The 21,314-nt window shown below is 42.4% G+C and overlaps 1 non-coding gene across 1 annotated transcript; it reads left to right on the forward strand.

The window, feature by feature from the left end:
- The first annotated feature begins 14,747 nt into the window (after positions 1 to 14,747).
- Positions 14,748 to 14,853, forward strand: LOC117126965. Its single transcript, XR_004449726.1, has one exon. It is a non-coding gene; the product is annotated as a small nucleolar RNA R71 (small nucleolar RNA).
- The last annotated feature ends 6,461 nt before the right edge of the window (positions 14,854 to 21,314 follow it).

Here is a 21,314-nt window from a genome sequence, read left to right on the forward strand (position 1 = left end):
CAGTGTTGGAGATTATAATTCCTATAGATGCTAACTGTTGCATGCATGATATATTGAGCTCATTCACTTAACTCAGTGATCAGCTGTCGCATGTACACTGGTTAACAGAGAATGTTGTGTCCCACCGGTTAGATGCAGACACAAGAGAGTGTCGATCGATAACTCTATTAAGACGTCGACCGATACACTTTTGCCAACATCGATCGATTGTCAGTTGAGGACATCGATCGACGGGTTCTAGCCAGACCTATGCGCGAGTATGAAATGGCCTACTAAGATTCTAAATTGGCGGTTAGCCCTTCTTAGCAATCCTAATATGATAGATAGATGTCAGGATGGGATAACAAGGGTCCTTGAATATGCAATTCTATGATCAAGTTCTAGTTAGCTAGGCTAAAACAAGCAATGAATACAAATCTATCATGAATATCACAACAAGGCAGATCTATATTTGGGGCTAATCCCACAAACCTATCTAAACCCTGGATCTAACTGTTGAACTACTCAGACATAGCAAAGCAATTCATATCAATAGATAATAGAAACTCATAGAATAGATGATAAGAAAATAAAACAAGGAGTTCCAATCACAAGTGATCTTCTCTCCAAATGAAACGTGTAACAAAACTAGGTCTAGAAAAGAAAAAGCTCCCCTGCCGTCAAACACTTAGGCAGTATATATTCTACTAGGTTAAAACTCGTCAGGGCATTTTGGTAATTTGACTTGGCCTTGGTCTTTAAGTCTGTTGAATCCAAAATGTCGCGTCTGGTGTCTCGACATCGATCGACAGTACTTGTGTACATCGATCGATATTAATCTTCATCTGTCGAGGCATTTCCTGATATCGATCGTCAGCACTGATGCGCATCGATCGATTATTCTTCCTCTCGTCGACCTCTAAGTGGTCAGCTCGGGTGAAATGTCTTATATGCTCCAAAATGCTCCAAAGTCATAGCTTTACTCCGAAATGCACCCGAACCTGAAAACATACCTAGAAGAGTAGAAAACATAGATATATATATAGTAAAATAATAATATACCATGGATAAAAATGGGTCAAATCCAAGGTATATCATCTCCCCCAGACTTACCCTTTTGCTTGTCCTCAAGCAAAACATACAGGCAGTCTCTCTGAAAGAGGTTTGAAAATATTTGGGAACTTAAGATTTTAAAAACATAGAAATCTTTCCTCAACAATTTTGCAACCACATTTAAAAAGTCCTAATCACAAAAGCACACTATGCAATATCCTAGCTTAGCAACCATTTCTAACATAACACAACTCATCAATTCACGTCTGACATCCCATCTACTGATTTCATTTCTTAGCATAAATATAAAGTGAATGTTTTACCTTGGGAGTATCGATCACAGGATGCAAGGATTTCAGACAGGTATCTGGAGCTGCAGGTAAAAGTTAGTTCCTAGTTTCTCTCTCTCTAAATTTCTCTCTTGAGTCAAAGTCTGCTTCCATTCCAGGATCAGTGACCAAGATTGGACAGGCTTCCATGAATCAAAACTTAATGGTGGTTGCCACCAAGTTATGTTCACTTCTTTTTGACCTATATCCAAGAGTTCTTTGCGAAAGCGAGCCTTGAAGATTGCCGCCTCCAAGTCATGTTTCGAACTCTTTTATTTGAGTATTTATGAATCAAGCCTTAATGGTTTTAGCCACCAAGTCATGTTCAGACTCATCCTAATTAAACAATAGATCTTACTTATTTATTTTTTTTTTAGATAAATAGAACGAATCTAGGGTCGAAATCTACAGAGAGAAAATGTGATAAATAATCTAAACCAGACGTTACCTTCCAGACCTATCTGAAGAATCTGATCCCATGTATACCAAGCTCCAAGACAAGAGGTTATGTCAGGTTTAATGTTGGAAATCAGCTTTGGTTACTTCATACGGTTCAAGGCAAGTGTGTAGTTGATAGGTTGATCTGCTTTAGCATCTTTAGTGCTATCTGCAATCAGTAAATCTAAAATGGTGCTAAAGATTGGTTAGATATTCATGTTTAAACCAATATAATATTATAGTCCCTATTTTCGATAGCTAAGCATAATTTATTTGAAATTCCTTTTTATATAAGAATAAAATAAATTATATCAGTAAATCTCCCCCCAGACTTAAATTACATTGTCCCAGTGTAACTCAGCCGGAGTTATGATGAAATGTGTATGATGTACGAAATGTAACAAGTAGGTAACATACATCTGACCGGATTAAATATCGATCGATGGGTAAGTGTTACATCGATCGTCGTGTGGTTGCCTATGTCGAACGGTGTCGACGTCTCGTCGTCGGTTGATATTCAGTCCTCCTTCTTGGTTCTCCTAAATCTGAAAGAGATAAAACGAAAAAAAATCAAATGCTAGCTAATAAAACTGAAGTAAAATACCTAATAGTGGGTTGCCTCCCACTCAGCGCTTGGTTATAGTCATTTAGCTTGACTGTGGTAGTGATTGGCTATTGGGTGGAGAAGCAGCTGCTTGTTGGAAAGCAAGCATCCACGTCATCTCTGCGCCTTCTGGACCAAGATGCAATGAAACTTCTTGTGGCCTCATCATTTCTTGTCCAGCTGCTTGTTGTAGCTTTCTTGAATGTTGTCAATGCTGACCTGGTGCCAACCTATGTTGTCATAGGCGTATGCTAAAAGATCTGTCAGTTCCTTTTGCATTGACTCTACTGTCTTGTGTATCAGCTGCTCGCCGATTGGTTTAGACTCGGCGTCGATCGATGCGATTATGTGTTTGTTGGTCGATCTCGGTGAGTTGCCGTCGATCGATTTTGCTTTTGTCCTGTCGATCGATGCTGATATCTGATGTTGAGCTGCGAGTTGCCTCTGAATGGCTTTGACTTCTTTTTGTAGCCATTCTGCGTGGTTGTCTAGTTCGCTGATTTTGTTGTCGAATGGAAAGTAGATGTCATCGCAGCGTTTGTCAAGTCGTTCCTCCATGGTGTCTAGAGCAGTGTAGATCTTGGATGTGATCTTGTCAACCTCTGCTGCTGTGTAAGGAAGTAACTCCACAGGTTTCTTGCCATCGATCCAGGGTCCTCTTAGCCTGTCGATCAATGCAGATTTTTCCTGCAAAAAACTTTGATTAGTAATGTTCTCAATATCCTTTTGGGCATCAAGTAATTGACTAGACAATTTGTTTAAATATATCATGACTGGTGATATAAAACGGTCATGCATATCCTCGTAAGTCCTCAGCCTCTCATTCATTGCGGAGACTTTGGCGTCGAGCGATGTGAAGGTGTACATGTCGATCGATGTGGCTGGATGTTGGTCCTTCTTGCGAATGGTGTCCAGATCTTGCTGTAGTAGCTCGATTTTAGTGCTTAGCCAGTCCACGTTGTTGTTGAGAGGGCAGTAAACGTCGTTTATCCTCGTGTCGATGTATGAGACTTCCCATTCATCCCTGTGTTGTGTTGAACATCGCGGTTCTGCAAGGATCTTAGCTGTAGGAAGACTGACGTCGATCGATGTTGCACGTGGTGCGTCGATCGATGCTGAGGTCGTAGCTTCCTTCTCAAGTTGCTGACGTAAACTTTCAATTTCTGTCCTCATTTCTGCCATACATCTGAAAAGCTCATTGTAGCCTCTATCCAAAGGCTGGTGTGTTTCATCTACCAGTGTTTTGAGCTCCTCTCCCAGTTTCTCCTGAGCTCCACAAATACCAAACACCATTTCATCGATTTCTTCTTTGGTGTAGAGTTCTGGTGCCAGTCTTGTGAGTGTGAAGGAAGTGGCATGTTCTGGAAGACAGATGTGGCTCTCTTCAAAAAGAGATGCTCTTTCCAGTATTTTCCTGATGTTGTCCTTTGTGACAGGTATCATCTCACCAGCTGCGCTTCGTGCGTGTCCACGCTCATCTCTGTAGACTCCATATTCATCCCTTTGTTCCCAAGTGAACTTTCTGGCTCCATTCATGTCGAAAGCGCGGCTCCCACATTCATAGTGTCTGTCGATCGACGTCGGATCATCCATATCGATCGACGTTGGTGTTACCCTGGCGATCGATGTCTCTGTTGTACCGTCGATCGATGCTTGCCCTTTTGGTTGGCGTGATAGACCTGTGTTGATCTCTGTTGTGGCGAATCCTGCGTAGTTGTGAGGATCTGTTATAATGACGTCTGGAGTGCCACGTTGCTGTGAGAACAGGTTGTCAGGTCCATTGGCTACTTGAAGGATGTCTGCTATGTCCTCTCTGGACACTTGTAAAATCCTTCCATCCATTGCACGTGCGTTGCCATCTGGATCCCTGAAAATACCAAATTCATCAGGTGTTAGAAAACCGTAATCAATGTTTGCATAATTATTCATTTTAGAAATAGAGAGATTATGGTTTAGAGTAGTTACGATCGATGTAGATACAGTTACATCGATCGATGGCAGAGTAATTTCTGCAGAACTTGTGTTCTTGAGATGATTGTTCTTCATGGATTTTTCTGTTGATGTAGAAGGAAGAGTGTTCATCTTATTTGCTTGTGTGTTTGCTCTGATGTGTGTAGGTGGTTTCGGATGTGCAAAACGATTTATATAGGTATCTGTAAACCAAGTTAGGGAGGGAATATTCTCCTGCTCCTTAATTTTCGCTGCGGCGCGAATATTGATCGATGTTCTTTTCGGTGTGTCGATAGATGTGAGCGGTTGTTTTTCTGGACGAGGGTGGGTATCGACCGATGTGGAGTGCACAGCGTCGAACGATGTTGGAAACGTGTTGGTGAACTTGTGTATTTCAAGTCTTTCATCCTGCAAAGACATTTATATTGCACGTTCTTTCCAGTAATCCTCATTGTATTCCTCGGTATGTTCCTCATGAGGTGAAGTAATTACAGTGTCAACTGCAAAACTTTCATGGAAACCACTGTCTGCCCAACTGCCTATGGAATAATCATCATGTCCTCTCCTGTTTGGAGGTTGGAAGGCAAAATGTTGGTAACAATGATTAGGTGAAGCGAAATGGTCAAGTGGGTGCATTACGTCAAGTGACGTGTTGTTGTGGTCATCGGTCACCATTGACACATTGGAATCGATCGATGGAAAGGTCGGGGTGTCGATCGATTCCAAGTACTTTGTTCGTACTCCGATTCATACTCTGCTCCACAATGGCATGCGCCAATGAAGCCAAGTTCTTTCCCATAATCCACAGAATTAATTACCTTTCTCTTAGGTCGGATGGGATCGTAGTGGATGTATTGGTCTATGAGCGTTAGACACAATTTGTTTTTGTTCATGTCACATACAGCTCCTACTGTAGCTAGGAAGGATCTTCCAAGCAGAAGTGAAGAGTTCCAGTTAAGCTCGATGTCTAAGACATGAAAATCTACAGGGACAAGGGCATTACCAATCAGTACCTCCAGATCTCTTATGATGCCTCCGGATCGTTTCTCTGAAAGATCCACGAAGGTGAAGGATTCTGTTGAGGGTTCGATGGTCAAACCAAGCTGGTCTGCCATAATCCTAGGGAGGATACTAGCCGATGCTCCTGTGTCACACATTGAATGGGGAAATTCAACACCCTTGACTATGCATGGTATTGCAAACTTCCCAGGATCACTCTTCTTCGTCAATGTGATCCTGTGTTTTATCTTTCCTCTGACTTGATGAAACATTCTCCTAATGTCCTCCTCAATTACGTTTGTTTCTCTGAAGAACATCCACAACCGGTGTGTGAAGTAAGCTTCATCAGAAGGTTTTTCAATTGGGATTCTGAGGACTCGTTTAGTGAAACCATCCATCTCCTTATCGTTAGCTTCCCTCTTAAGGTTTTTAGGAATCTTCTCCTTTCTTTTCCTTAACCTTCTCCCTTCAGATTCTTGTTCTTCTTGAACAGATTCTGTTGAACTAGTTAAATGGTTGGGTTTTGGTTCGGGTGGGTTTGCTAATGGTTTAGGTGGTGGTCTGAGTGCATTGATGTAATCATTATCGATTAAGGGTAACCGCACTCGGTATGTCAGAGGTGCCTGTCGATCGATTGGAGGTGTGTTGTGACGATCGACGTCGGACTCACTCTGTCGATCGATGGTTGATTTAACCGATCGATCGATTTTTTCATAGAAAGGGGAGGGTGGATGAGGATGCTTAGCTGCGAATTCTTCATGAGTTAGAATTCGAACCGCATTGCATTCAGTCGAATTGGCTGACCACGTCGATCGATGACTGGAGTTGTAATAACCCTCACGAGCATATATAATTTTGGTCGAGAAAATTCTTTAAGATCAGTTTGAAGATTGATCGATCAGAATTTAAATAAAAATCGACCCGGTGAATTATTCGTGATGGAACTGTCTCGAGGCCAATGTACCTACTCTTAATAGTTCTGACCAAGTGTTAATTATTATGGTCGAGTTTTATCTAAGCTGGACGAGAACCGATGGACGGGAAACATTTTATCGTAAACTGGTCTTGAATACTTTCAGCTGCTTGCGAGTCATGTGCATGTCATGTGCTGCCTGGCTGCTTGCTTCCTTCCTGACCTGAACATGTGACCTGCACCTTCCAGCTTGCTTGCTACATTAAAGTCATGTGAGTTGCACACCTGCTTGAAGTTTCTTCATGGAAAGGAAATGACATTACTTCATGGGAAGGAAAGTGTGATTCAGCTCACCACATGTCTCATACTGATCTGAAACTTTTGTCCTTTCTTGCTGACTCTTCTCCTGCTGTTTACCCTGTCTTTTATTACCTTGTCCCCTTCCTGGTCGAGCCCATTCATCTCAGAAACAAGAAAGAAAAATTCAGAGAGAAAGAGAGAAAGAAAGAGAGAAAAATCTGTGAGGAAAATACATGAAAAATTCAGAAAAAAATAAGAGAAGAGAAGTGAGCTTGGATGACCCTTTCTCACCATCTTGTGACTTTAATCAGTGAGTATTTGTGTGGTAAAGAGTTGGAGATTTGGTGTATTGAAGTTGAGAATCACCCATGTTCTTCAGCCTTTGATTTTAATCGGTAAAGATGTAAGTTGTTGTGTGGATCAGTTTTATGTGAGCATTTCTGTTGGATTGACTGCGGTTCAGCTTTGTTCTGATTGAGTCCGACCTTTTCTTGATGTGGTACTGATTAGGTTTGGCGTGGCTTTATCTTAAAGTGGAGTATCAGTTGAGTTCAGACAGTGTTTGATTTGAACCGGTAAACTGTTTTGCCTTTTGATCCAGATCAGTTTAGATTGTAACCAGCTGGCTGAGTTGTTGTTCTTCCTCTCTGGATTAATTTCTTAATCCTTTGTGTGGATTTATATTAGTTCAGTTCATGGTCCCTTAGCATCTAGACAACTTAGCTGAAACGATTTATGTTTGAACCGAACTAAAGCTGCCTTGAACTTGCCTTAGTATCTGTCCTGAATCTTGAACTGTGGGTTTGAACCGGACTGATTAACCTTTGTTCCAACCGTTCTGTTATTGGTACAGATGGTCAAGGATAGTGTTCGGATCAGTCAGATCCTTGTGGTGATTTTAAATCGAGAATATTCCAGAAGCCGAGTGTGATTAGCTTGAGCTCGAGTATAGTCTTTCTTAGCCAATCTCATGGAATCAAAGGTGAGTCTAGATAGATGATTGATGAGTAGTGAATGAATATTTCTTGATTGAACGTACTGATTGTAGATGATTGATAGGCTTTGTCTCTTGATCAATATTGAATTGGTAAGGTGTTTACTTAGTGTAGACACTTATTAAATATTTATGAATGATCATAGAGGTTTATTCCAAACCTGAGTACTTGTTCTCAAGTACTAATACTTATGTATAGTATTAAATATAATTAAGTATGGAAGTATTAATCATGTGAAGTCCTATTATAAACCTGTCTTCCAAAATATTCCCGTATGAATGATGATTACCGTGAATTGGTCCTGCGATATGGAACAAGGTCACGAAGACACGATGATGGGGTCGCACCCTGGAGGCCGTGTAACTGCATGCAGCGTTAGATGTTCAATTTTTGAATATCTGATGGCGATGATGGTGATGCTAACTCGCTAGACTCGTTTAGCCTTTGTGGTTTCTCGGGTCTGGTATATATATATATATATGGTTATATGAATGATATGAGAGACGGGAATAGGAAGTGAGGTATATGATTAGATTCACAATGATGGAAGGATAGTCCTTATATAAATATCTAGATATGGAACATATTTCCACTGCATACAAATGAAGTTGATTGCTTGAGAATATTATTAATATGTGTTTGGGTGTGGGATTAGACTCACTGAGTAAACTAGTTACTCATGACTCATTTGTGATGCAGGTAACCAGTAGATGGGAGACCTTACTCTAGGACAGGAAGGAACATCATTAGCCAGCGGTAGTTTTATTATCCCTGCAAAGTCATTTTGATATATCTTATTTATAAGATTTGTAGACCGAAAACCTCGAGGTTAATTTATAACAAATTTTGTAAGATGCCTTTAAATGATATATATAAAGATTGTTTTTAAAGTATGGGTTCCGTATGATATTAGTCCTTGTCCGGACGAACTAACTATCAGATATTTCTTTTTCGGGTTGAAAAGCCTAGAGTGATATTCGATAGGAGCGTTGGTGTTCTTTGGTTGTTGGTCTAAGGTGATCGGAGGTATTCTGAGAACTTCGGATCGACCATCGAGGAATATCGACCGTGTCATTTCCGGTTATCTACGATCGGGGGTGTCACAAAGGTGGTATCAGAGCATGGTTATACGATGCTTGAATGAGACTTGTTTCAAATGTTTTTCGAGTCAAAATGAGTCGCAAGGATAACTAGGATATGCTGGCTGGTTCTTTCATTTTAGAATAGATAGTCATGGGTAGTTACCTAACAGTGATCTTTCATAGCAGAAGCACCGAGACAAGCTTGAACGGATTGACCTTACTTACCGATGTTACTATCATAAGGCTCGAGTGTGCTACCCTCATGGTCGGGTTCACTACCGCCATGTTAAGAATTTTATACATCGAATACATCTCTGGACTCATGTGTTATCGATGTCAAGGTGGGCGTTGTTTGTGGTTTGATTCAGAGCGATGCGACTGCACATGATCACCTAGATGCACTTATTCTTCCGGCTTATCAAGTCTCCAGCTTATGCTGAGACGTACAAGAAACAGAGTCGTACAAGCCTGAATTGTTCAAAATTTGTTTGGAGCTTACCGTTGGAGGAAGAGATGGTTCAACTATAGTACAAGCCGATGGACACACATGCATCTTCTGTTGGCAACAAGACATCTTAAAGCTTATGGTGGAAAGAAGTAGTGGGACCACAAGATACAGAAGAAGGACTAAACCGTTCGAGGTATACTATGGCTTGAGGCAGATTTGGGATGCAACACCCTGAGAAAAATATTTTCTTCAGAGAGGTGAGAACGATTTGGACAGATTTCAAGAGTTCACGAAGTAGTATTTTATACACAAGATATGGGACCGATTGAAGATTCAGTTCATGGAGTTGGTATAGTGGGATGTTTCCGCCAGAAGGTTCAGGTCGAGTTAATCATATACAACAATTTCAGCATCGAGATATGTGGTCGAGTGAATTTCATTCATCGATTATGGTTTGGAGAATAATCCAAAGATCATATGGAAAATCTTTGGGAACTTAGCCAAGAATTTTGGAGTAGATAAAAGACCATGGAGTTTCAAAGCTTCGAGGAGATGTTAGAGTATGACGTGAATGTTAAAGAAGCTATTATTGCTGAAGAAGTTAACCAAGTCATGCAGAGCGTTTAATTTCCAACCGCTGCAGATCAAAGGTCAGTTTCAAGAAGTGAGTTAAGTAAGTCGTTGGGGATGATTTTGGGTGTACATTTCATCAAATCAAGATCGAGGACCTTGAGCCGTTATGGTTGTTACTAGCAAAGACAGAATGGTCGTGATTGTCAAAGTTTGGGAAATCCTGGAACGTTTGCATCATTCGCGCTTTGGTGGTTCTTGTGAAGAGTTAGGAATTTAGGTTACCCTTCCTCATGAAGTTACCCGATCTAGTTACCTATACCTAAGATAACACTTGTTGAACTTGTCCGCTTTTCCTTACTGTTAGTCCACATCCAAGTGTTAGGCTATTTGGGTAGAGCCTACACTTTATAGTTGTCTGGACCGTCAAAACCCCTGAAAGGTCCAATCACAGGTTTGCTTCTTATCCCATTGTGTGTTGTGTGCATTTTTAAAATCTTATAATTGATTGAAATAAAATATATATATATATATATATGTGAATTGTGATCAAGGTGTCGTAAGAGACCTTGCCTATGGATGGAGTTTTCCGCCCATATCGTGTTTTATTCGGGAATAACACATAGTTGTAGTTCCCGAGCATTGTCATAGTATTAGAAAGGATTCACTTTGGTGAATTCAAGTATCCGTTCTTATTTGTGGAAGTATTGGCTGCCATTTGAAGTAATGGTATGCCTTCCCCATTCCTTAGTACTTCTGTTAGAGCGGTATGTTTCTATCTAGAGTGAGATTTGCTATCTAGTTACCGAGCTAAATTAGGATGTCGAGGAAAGAAGTATTAGGAAGAAGACCCGTCACTGTTGGCCTACAATGATACTCTACCAAGTGTTTGAGCATGCTTATAACAGTTTGGCAAGTTGAAAACCTTTTGGGAAAAAGGTGAAGAAGTGTACTCTAGTAACTTGATTGTTTAAATTGTAAAAGATGAAAAGGTGCAGAGTAGAAGACAGTCTGATAATCAAGAAAGATGAAGATGTGGTTAAGGCATTGAAAGGATGGTTGACATCTAAAAGTAACATGTTCACTATTCTTGTTGAACCTGGATTCGCTGCAATAGCCTAGGGATCTCACCAAGTGGTTCTTGCCGAGTTCTAGTAGTAGTTAGAAGATTATAAAAGGGTCTCAGATAGATCAGAAGTGTAAAGAATACAGTAAGTGAAATCATTCTTGGAATGGGTGAGTGTGCGTATTTGAGAGTAGCACCTCTGGTCCGAATCATGTTGGTGTGATTGATCGTGCATGTTCTTGTTTGATTGTTGCACGGTTAATCAAGTTAACATTGACCAGACTGGAGATGTTACTTTCACGTATGGCACATCACCTAACGTTCCAAATTTCATGTTGCTGTTATGGGAGAAAGTCAGATAGAAAAGGTTGAGAAGTAATAGTCTACATATACAAGATTGTTAGAAAAAGTATGCAGACCGCAGTTGACAAGAATTGTGCAGACTAAAGAATTTGGTTATCTTGAAAGTGGCTGCCCAGAAAAGAAAGGATCGGTTGGGGGAATCAAGGGATCGACCATGAGTTGTTTTGATATGGGAAGATTAAGATAAGGTAAAGCTAATATCCATAACTCCTTTCAGAGACTGTTCAGTAAAGAGTGTACAGCTACGTTTTCAGAATTCGGGGACGAATTCTATTGAGGAGGGAAGAATGTAATAACCCTCACGAGCATATATAATTTTGGTCGAGAAAATTCTTTAAGATCAGTTTGAAGATTGATCGATCAGAATTTAAATAAAAATCGACCCGGTGAATTATTCGTGATGGAACTATCTCGAGGCCAATGTACCTACTCTTAATAGTTCTGACCAAGTGTTAATTATTATGGTCGAGTTTTATCTAAGCTGGACGAGAACCGATGGACGGGAAACATTTTATCGTAAACTGGTCTTGAATACTTTCAGCTGCTTGCGAGTCATGTGCATGTCATGTGCTGCCTGGCTGCTTGCTTCCTTCCTGACCTGAACATGTGACCTGCACCTTCCAGCTTGCTTGCTACATTAAAGTCATGTGAGTTGCACACCTGCTTGAAGTTTCTTCATGGAAAGGAAATGACATTACTTCATGGGAAGGAAAGTGTGATTCAGCTCACCACATGTCTCATACTGATCTGAAACTTTTGTCCTTTCTTGCTGACTCTTCTCCTGCTGTTTACCCTGTCTTTTATTACCTTGTCCCCTTCCTGGTCGAGCCCATTCATCTCAGAAACAAGAAAGAAAAATTCAGAGAGAAAGAGAGAAAGAAAGAGAGAAAAATCTGTGAGGAAAATACATGAAAAATTCAGAAAAAAATAAGAGAAGAGAAGTGAGCTTGGACGACCCTTTCTCACCATCTTGTGACTTTAATCAGTGAGTATTTGTGTGGTAAAGAGTTGGAGATTTGGTGTCTTGAAGTTGAGAATCACCCATGTTCTTCAGCCTTTGATTTTAATCGGTAAAGATGTAAGTTGTTGTGTGGATCAGTTTTATGTGAGCATTTCTGTTGGATTGACTGCGGTTCAGCTTTGTTCTGATTGAGTCCGACCTTTTCTTGATGTGGTACTGATTAGGTTTGGCGTGGCTTTATCTTAAAGTGGAGTATCAGTTGAGTTCAGACAGTGTTTGATTTGAACCGGTAAACTGTTTTGCCTTTTGATCCAGATCAGTTTAGATTGTAACCAGCTGGCTGAGTTGTTGTTCTTCCTCTCTGGATTAATTTCTTAATCCTTTGTGTGGATTTATATTAGTTCAGTTCATGGTCCCTTAGCATCTAGACAACTTAGCTGAAACGATTTATGTTTGAACCGAACTAAAGCTGCCTTGAACTTGCCTTAGTATCTGTCCTGAATCTTGAACTGTGGGTTTGAACCGGACTGATTAACCTTTGTTCCAACCGTTCTGTTATTGGTACAGATGGTCAAGGATAGTGTTCGGATCAGTCAGATCCTTGTGGTGATTTTAAATCGAGAATATTCCAGAAGCCGAGTGTGATTAGCTTGAGCTCGAGTATAGTCTTTCTTAGCCAATCTCATGGAATCAAAGGTGACTCTAGATAGATGATTGATGAGTAGTGAATGAATATTTCTTGATTGAACGTACTGATTGTAGATGATTGATAGGCTTTGTCTCTTGATCAATATTGAATTGGTAAGGTGTTTACTTAGTGTAGACACTTATTAAATATTTATGAATGATCATAGAGGTTTATTCCAAACCTGAGTACTTGTTCTCAAGTACTAATACTTATGTATAGTATTAAATATAATTAAGTATGGAAGTATTAATCATGTGAAGTCCTATTATAAACCTGTCTTCCAAAATATTCCCGTATGAATGATGATTACCGTGAATTGGTCCTGCGATATGGAACAAGGTCACGAAGACACGATGATGGGGTCGCACCCTGGAGGCCGTGTAACTGCATGCAGCGTTAGATGTTCAATTTTTGAATATCTGATGGCGATGATGGTGATGCTAACTCGCTAGACTCGTTTAGCCTTTGTGGTTTCTCGGGTCTGGTATATATATATATATATGGTTATATGAATGATATGAGAGACGGGAATAGGAAGTGAGGTATATGATTAGATTCACAATGATGGAAGGATAGTCCTTATATAAATATCTAGATATGGAACATATTTCCACTGCATACAAATGAAGTTGATTGCTTGAGAATATTATTAATATGTGTTTGGGTGTGGGATTAGACTCACTGAGTAAACTAGTTACTCATGACTCATTTGTGATGCAGGTAACCAGTAGATGGGAGACCTTACTCTAGGACAGGAAGGAACATCATTAGCCAGCGGTAGTTTTATTATCCCTGCAAAGTCATTTTGATATATCTTATTTATAAGATTTGTAGACCGAAAACCTCGAGGTTAATTTATAAAAAATTTTGTAAGATGCCTTTAAATGATATATATAAAGATTGTTTTTAAAGTATGGGTTCCGTATGATATTAGTCCTTGTCCGGACGAACTAACTATCAGATATTTCTTTTTCGGGTTGAAAAGCCTAGAGTGATATTCGATAGGAGCGTTGGTGTTCTTTGGTTGTTGGTCTAAGGTGATCGGAGGTATTCTGAGAACTTCGGATCGACCATCGAGGAACATCGACCGTGTCATTTCCGGTTATCTACGATCGGGGGTGTCACAGGAGTAATCCGTCCATCGATCTTCATCATGGTCTGTTGATCGATGCGAGTTCATCGACATCGGTCGACACCATTGGGATCCGCCGAGACTCATGGAGCTTTCGATTTCGAAATCTCCTTCCTCAAGGTTTTCATTTCTCACCACTTGCCATAATTCATCATCTATGATGGCATTTACGTGGTGTTTCCCTTTGTCGGCTCCTGCCTCTCTAGCGAAAGCTTCTTACCTCTTAATAGTCTCGCCCGTCTGAATTACTTGGGTTTCAAGTTTTCTCACCTGAGTCCCTAAGGTCTCGATTTTGGTGTTCAGATTGTTGTAGGCAGAGTCTATCTTACCGTTGAAATCCACGGTGATTTATTGTTGTCCCAACAGTACTCGATCAAGCATTTCTTCGATCTTGCTTTCCTGAGTCTGGGGTGGTGGATTTTGATAGTAAGAGTTCGAGTAGCTCTTGTTGTTGTTGAAGGGTTTTTGAAATTGTGAACTTTGGTTACTTCTTTGGCCATTTCCAAAGAAGTTTTTGTTTCCGCCCTGGTTTCCAAATTTCTGGAATCCGGTACCTCCGATGTAGTTCACATCTTCTTCTCCTTCTGTATCTGCTACTTCTCCTTCAGCTGAACAGACTTGCTTCCTAAGAAGCTCGTGCACGACATCTAACTTAGCTCTTACTTCGTCCATCTGTTCCTTCCCGATAGAGGCTACAGACTTCTCCCGTTCAGAGTCAGTGTTTTTGGTGCTGCTACTGTTAGCAAGGTTTTCGATAAGTCTCACAGCTTCCAACGGATTCCGAGTAGTGAAGTTTCCTTCACTCGCTGTATCAAGAGCCATTTGATACTGTAAGGCGAGACCTCGGAAGAAAGTGCTTAGCAGCTGCACTTCATTAAATCCGTGGTGTGGACAGTCTCGCTGGAAAAACCTAAATCTAATTCACGCATCTTTGAAGGACTCTCCAGCCTTCTGCGAGAATGTGGAAATTTTGTTCCGAAGTTCTTCAGCGGGTGCCTCATCGAAGAAGTTTCGTAAGAAAGCATTCTTGATGTCACTCCAGGATGTTAAAGATCCTGTGGGTTGCTGTCTAAGCCAGTGCATCGCTTCTCCATTCAGCGTGTATCTGAAGAGCTTGCACAGCAGGTAATCTTCGGGGACTCCTTCCATCCGAATGGCAGCGATTAGATCCTCGAACCATTCCAAATGGTCCATAGGATGGTCGTGCGGTAACCCAGAGTAGGGTATCTGCGACACGAGAGTGTAGTATTGAGGCTTCAGCTCGAAATTCTGCTTCTGGATCTTCGGAAGTCGAATCGCTGATCTGTTGGAATAGTACTCATCTGGGCGATTGTAGTCGGCCAGTGGTTTCGATCGAGCGTCCTCATCTACAGGTTGAGCAGCTCCTGTAGCATCAGCATCAGGGATTACAGTTCCCTGAGTATCTATTTTCCGACCTGTTGCATTACGCAGATGACTGGCCTGGTCATACAGGTTTCCGTTCTCATCCTGAGTTAGAATAATAATGTTTACCATTTTTGACGACACGGTATCGATCGACGTACGCGGTGTAGTATCGATCGTTGAACGATTGGGATCGATCGACGATGACGGTCTGGTGTCGGTCGACGGTTGGTTGTGCGTATCGATCGACGACGAAGTGGTTGCGTCGAGCGATGTGGAACGTTGACCTCTACGGATGGTGCGTTCCAAATGAGCAGAATTGTCTGAGAACAGCAAGTCTTTCTCCTTGTTGCTTCTGGTACCGCTGGGCATGCACCTGAAAAGACAAGAAAAAGAAAGATTATTAGAAAAGGGGGTAAAGAAAAGAATAAGAATTAATAAAACTAAATCTAATGGCGATCAAAGCTCCCCGCAACGGTGCCAAATTTGATAAGTGTTACTCTCATCAAAAGAGGTTCAGATGTAGTACTTAGGGATCGAATCCACAAGGAGCTAGGGAACAATTAAATCTAGTGTTTATTAATTCTAAAGGTTGTAATGTTTTAAATAAAATAGCAATAATAACTAGCGAGTAAATGATAAATGTAACTTAGGTTGGAAATGATATTAGATGCAGGGCCACTATTCAGGTGTTGGAGATTATAATACCTATAGATGCCTAACTGTTGCATGCATGATATATTAGAGCTCATTCGCTTAATTCAGTGATCATCTGTCGCATGTACCATTGGTTAACAGACTAGATATCGTGTCTCACCGGTTAGTATGCAGACACAAGAGAGTGTCGATCGATAGTCTATTAAGACGTCGACCGATACACTTTTGCCAACATCGATCGATTGTCAGTTGAGGACATCGATCGACGGGTTCTAGCCAGGCCTATGCGCGAGTATGAAATGCCCTACTAAGATTCTAAATTGGCGGTTAGCCCTCTCTAGCAATCCTAATATGATAGATAGATGTCAGGATGGGATAACAAGGGTGCTTGAATATGCAATCATATGATCAAGTTCTAGTTAGCTAGGCTAAAACAAGCAATGAATACAAATCTATCATGAATATCACAACAAGGCAGATCTATAGTTTGGGGCTAATCCCACAAACCTATCTGAACCCTGGATCTAACAGTTGAACTACTCAGACATAGCAAAGCAATTCATATCAATAGATAAATAGAAACTCATAGAATAGATGATAAGAAAATGAAACAAGGAGTTCCAATCACAAGTGATCTTCTCTCCAAATGAAACTTGTAACAAAACTAGGTTTAGAAAAGAAAAAGCTCTCCCTGCCGTCAAACACTTAGGCAGTATATATTCTACTAGGTTAAAACCTCGTCAGGGCATTTTGGTAATTTGGCTTGGCCTTGGTCTTTAAGTCTGCTGAATCCAAAATGTCGCGTCTGGTGTCTCGACATCGATCGACGGTACTTGTGTACATCGATCGATATTAATCTTCATCTGTCGAGTCATTTCCTGATATCGATCGTCAGCACTGATGCGCATCGATTGATTATTCTTCCTCTCGTCGACCTCTAAGTGGTCAGCTCGGGTGAAATGTATTTTATGCTCCAAAATGCTCCAAAGTCATAGCTTTACTCCGAAATGCACCTGAACCTGAAAACATACCTAGAAGAGTAGAAAACATAGATATATATAGTAAAATAATAATATACCATCGATAAAAATGGGTCAAATCCAAGGTATATCACAATAATGAAGATTTTTCTAAATGGGAGTATACGAGTATACGCACCCACTCCCCACCCCCTTTTTAGAGAGGGGGATAGCTGAACTCGTCTTTTAACGAGCTGCCTACGTACCCCTTTCGAGGATCAAGCCGTCTCGTAGTTCTGCTTCATGCCGCGAATGTTTTCACTCGGCGGTAGATGTCGCGCTATCCGCCTTGACCGTGTCGATCGTGGCTGGGTCAACGCTATTTTCCAGGTGTTCCGGTTGAGTTGTAGCGTGGGCTTCGGACTCGTGTCGAGTTTCGACGTCCGATCGGTAGATGATTTTAAATCGTCTTTTCTTGGGGCATTTTTGGCCGAATATCGATCTATCTTCGTGCGTTTGCCGTTTGCAGTTGCAGAAGTCGTGATTTTCCTTAACTTTTGCTCCGCGAGGAAGCATAGCCGCGACTGTTTTTGGCATCCCCAGATAGCCGCGACTCCGCTTGGGGTTGGAAATTTGAGACCCAGGTGGTAGGTCGACGGAACTGCCTGCATGGCGTTGAGCCATGGAGTTCCCATGATCACGTTGTAGATAGCGGGTTGATCGACTACCGTGAACTCGACGATTTTCTTGATCTCCTTGGCCATGACTGGCAACTGGATCGATCCAAGAGTCATCGATACTTCCCCTGAAAAACCCGTGAGCGGTTTTGGCGTCGGAATTACTTCTCCGAGTTTGATGCTCATCCGGTTGATAGTGTCGCGGAAGATTACCTTGACCGTGCTTCCCGTGTCGACGAGTACCATTCCGACTTCTAAGTCTCGTATGACGAGATCTATGACGAGCGGGTCGCAGTGAGGTTGATTGATGCCGCCGGCTTCCTCCTTTGTGAAGGTGATCGAGGAATTTTGGTCATCTCGGGGAGGAGACCATGTAGGCCAATTTGCAATCGACTCTGCCTTCCGTTGGTAAGCCTTGATGGCCAACACAGTATCGCCGCAGTATTGTGATCCTCCGATGATCATATTGACTCTGTGACAATTCTTATCATTCCCCTTGTCGTCCGGCCTCCTACCGCGTTTATCCCAGACTGGTTTCGTTGAGAGAATTTTTCAGCGGGCGGATTTCTGTCCGTCTTTGGAGGGCGATCAGAATCGAGGATGAGATCCTTGACGCTAGTTACTTCCAAGAGCTCTCCAGCGAGTAGCTTCGCGGCCAGCCTTGCTCCCAAGACTTTGCAGTTGGTCGTGGAGTGTCCTCGGGATTGGTGGAACTCGCAGAAGGTTTTTTTCGTCATACCCTTGATTTCGGATCTACGTCTTTTGAGGATGGTCTTGCCGCCTTATGTTTTTGCGATAAAACTTTAGTTTCTTCCTCGACTATGATGTAGTCCGATGCTTTGTGGAGGGCATCCTGGATCGTTCGCGGTTTGTCGAGGGTTATCCACTTTCTGAATTTCGACTTGTACCAGAGCGTCTTTCTCAGCGCGTCAATCGCATTTTGTCGCTTATCCCGCTGACCCTGGACATTATCAGTTGAACGGACTGATAAACTCGCGGAGAGGTTCGTCTTCCCTCTGGGAGAGACTCCAGAGATCAACATCGGAAGTTTCTCTGTCTATGAACTCAGAGTATTGTTTGAGAAATTCCGATGTGAGCTGTCGGAAACTCCCGATGGTATTGCAATGAAGGCGTGCGAACCATTCGAGCGCCGCTCCTTCCATATTTTCGACGAACAGGCGGCAGTAGCCGGCATCTTTTTCGCCGTCCTTCAGTCTTGCTCTTCCCATCGCGATGTGGAAAGCCTGAAGGTGCGCTTTTGGATCGGCCGTACCATCGTACTTTGGTACTTTGATTTTTCACGGATCGGACACCCTCATGTCCGAAATGCGACTGGTAAAAGGGGTCTTTCGAGCTCCTTCCAGCAGTCGATCGATTTCGGGGGCAGCACTAGTAGCATGATGGATTTGAGACTTTATGGCTCTCACTTCTGCCGCAGTCTTAGTGGTGTAGTCGCGAAGATCGCAGATATCCGATGTCTCGTCAGTAGATTTTCAAGCCTGTCGGCGTGTACTGCGAGTGAGCTCGGTTTGCTTTTCAGCCAGCTCCTCTTGTTCGTTCCAATAGGCGATTTCTTCTTCTGTCATAGGTTTCTGGTCCTTCTTGGATGTATGTCGACGTCCTCGTCGGTGTCGTTGGAGACATCGCTAAGATCCAGGTCAATGCGCTCAGCTTCGTTATCCTCCGAATCCTTTGCAGGAGGCGGAGGACTTTCAGGGTTCCCCTTTTCGATGGGAGATTTATCGCTAGGGTTTTGACCCGAAGGTCGTTCCCGCGCGACTCTAGATCTGTCGAGGGGGGTAGCGAAGTCGAGTTTCTTCCCGCTGATTCTGGTGGTTCCGCAGGGACGGATTGCTCGAGTCCTTGCCGTTAAGGTTTCAACCTGTTTGGTCAAGGTACTCACGAGCCTATCCTGTTCTTCCGACCTTTTCTCATAGGATACGTCCGCTGCTGGAGTGTGGAGATCGGTGCCGCTGCCTCCGTTAAGAGGAGTCTGCATGTTATCCGCGTCGTTAGTTGACATGTCTGATTGAGCGTGATGTGGCTTTTGCGGGTTAGATTGATCCGTATCCCCCTCCTTCTAGCGCCAAACTGTGGGAACCGAAATTCGCACTGTCGATTTCTGTTTAAATAAGGAAACTAGGAAAACCCTAATTTCCCAGAGGACCCGGATATCTGCTAATACCACACGTCAAGCAATCAGAACACGAGAATAACAACGAGACAAATAAGGAATCGAAAAAGAGAGCAAAGAAGATCTTATTCCGAATTTGCGTATGAGCGTTTACAACAAGGTATAAGCCTGGGCTCGAGAGCTGTCGGAAAGATTCCTAGTTCTAGCAACCCTAAGACGGCTAAACCTAATTGAGTCACAGCTCGAAATAACAAAAAACGGAAAATTGCCTAAATTGCTCGAAATGCTAAGTTTGCTCTGAAAAAAGTACCTCTCACGCTCCTCGCCTAGGACTCCTTATATACTAGCTCCAAAGTCGGTTTACGCTTTTACTCTTCTGCCCTTAAGCCGTCATAGCATAAAATGGAGATATTCCGTTTTTCCCGATCTTCATAATTATCTTCAAAACTTCTGTATTTATCTCCGAAAAATTGACAATTATTCTTCCTTGTGGACCAAGCGTAAAACCGTGCTGTGATTTACGGGCCTTTAGTTAAGAAATCGTATGATGGGCCTCGAGTCGTGTCTTAGGTCCCTATGGGCCGTCTTCCGACTCGACACGCTTATTACGATTACTTTCGATAAAGAACAAACTTTCAGTGGTTTTTAATCCGCAAAGTTTGATCGATGATTTAGAATGGCAGAAAATACAGACTGAGCTTGCTACGGTCTTCAGGAGATAGCATTTGAAGGTTCGACGAGAATGCATGGACTAGTGTCGTATCGATGTTTGGAAGAGCCCGGTCGCTACGCAACGACCGAACTGTGGCTTGAGCTCGGTCGCTGCGGGACGAGCGTTCGGTCGCTACGTAGCAACCAAGCGGGACGGAAGCTCGGTCGCTACGTAGCGACCGAGCTTGGCTCGGGCTCGGGCTCGGTCGCTATGTAGCGACCGAGCTTGGCTGAGCTCGGTTGCTATGTAGCGACCGAGCTTGGCTGAGCTCGGTTGCTATGTAGCGACCGAGCTTGGAGTCTTGGCTCGAGCTCGGTCGCTACGAGCGGAACGGACGCTTGGTCACTACGTAGCGACCGAGCTTTGGCTTGGACTTGGTTGCTACGTAGCGACCGGATAGCCTGCATGCGCGGTAGTTTTGCCATGATCGAGCTTGAGTTGTCTACTTCGAGCTTTCAAGGATACTTCTTCGTAAAAACTTCGTATTGGTTATTTTTTACGAAAATTGTATTTTTCTTTTTACTATCTTTTTCGGAAATACGATTTCCAAGGATTTTTGGATTTTAATTCCGTCGTGACCGTTTTTGACCCCAACAACAACCTCCAGCGTCTATCGATCAACGAGCACATATTACCTACCGAGTGCAGATGCCAAAGATAGATGTTGCACGTCTTAATGCACTCAGGCCCAAACTCGAACCTTCAGAAAACCCACCAGAGACCATTAGGACACCTTCAGATGATGGAGAAGATCCTATGGAAGAGGATAGGGTTCCTACTAGAAGAACCCTAAGGAGAAGAAAGGAAAAAGTGGCGAAACATCTGAAGAGGGGGGCTAATGAAAAGGAAAAGGAAAAATTCCGAAAGAGAGTCATCATAATTCCTTTACATAAGCCATTCGAAGAGGCTTATTATACCCATA

Source organism: Brassica rapa, chromosome A07 (genome assembly GCF_000309985.2).
Source record: "Brassica rapa cultivar Chiifu-401-42 chromosome A07, CAAS_Brap_v3.01, whole genome shotgun sequence".
Lineage (NCBI taxonomy): Eukaryota > Viridiplantae > Streptophyta > Magnoliopsida > Brassicales > Brassicaceae > Brassica > Brassica rapa.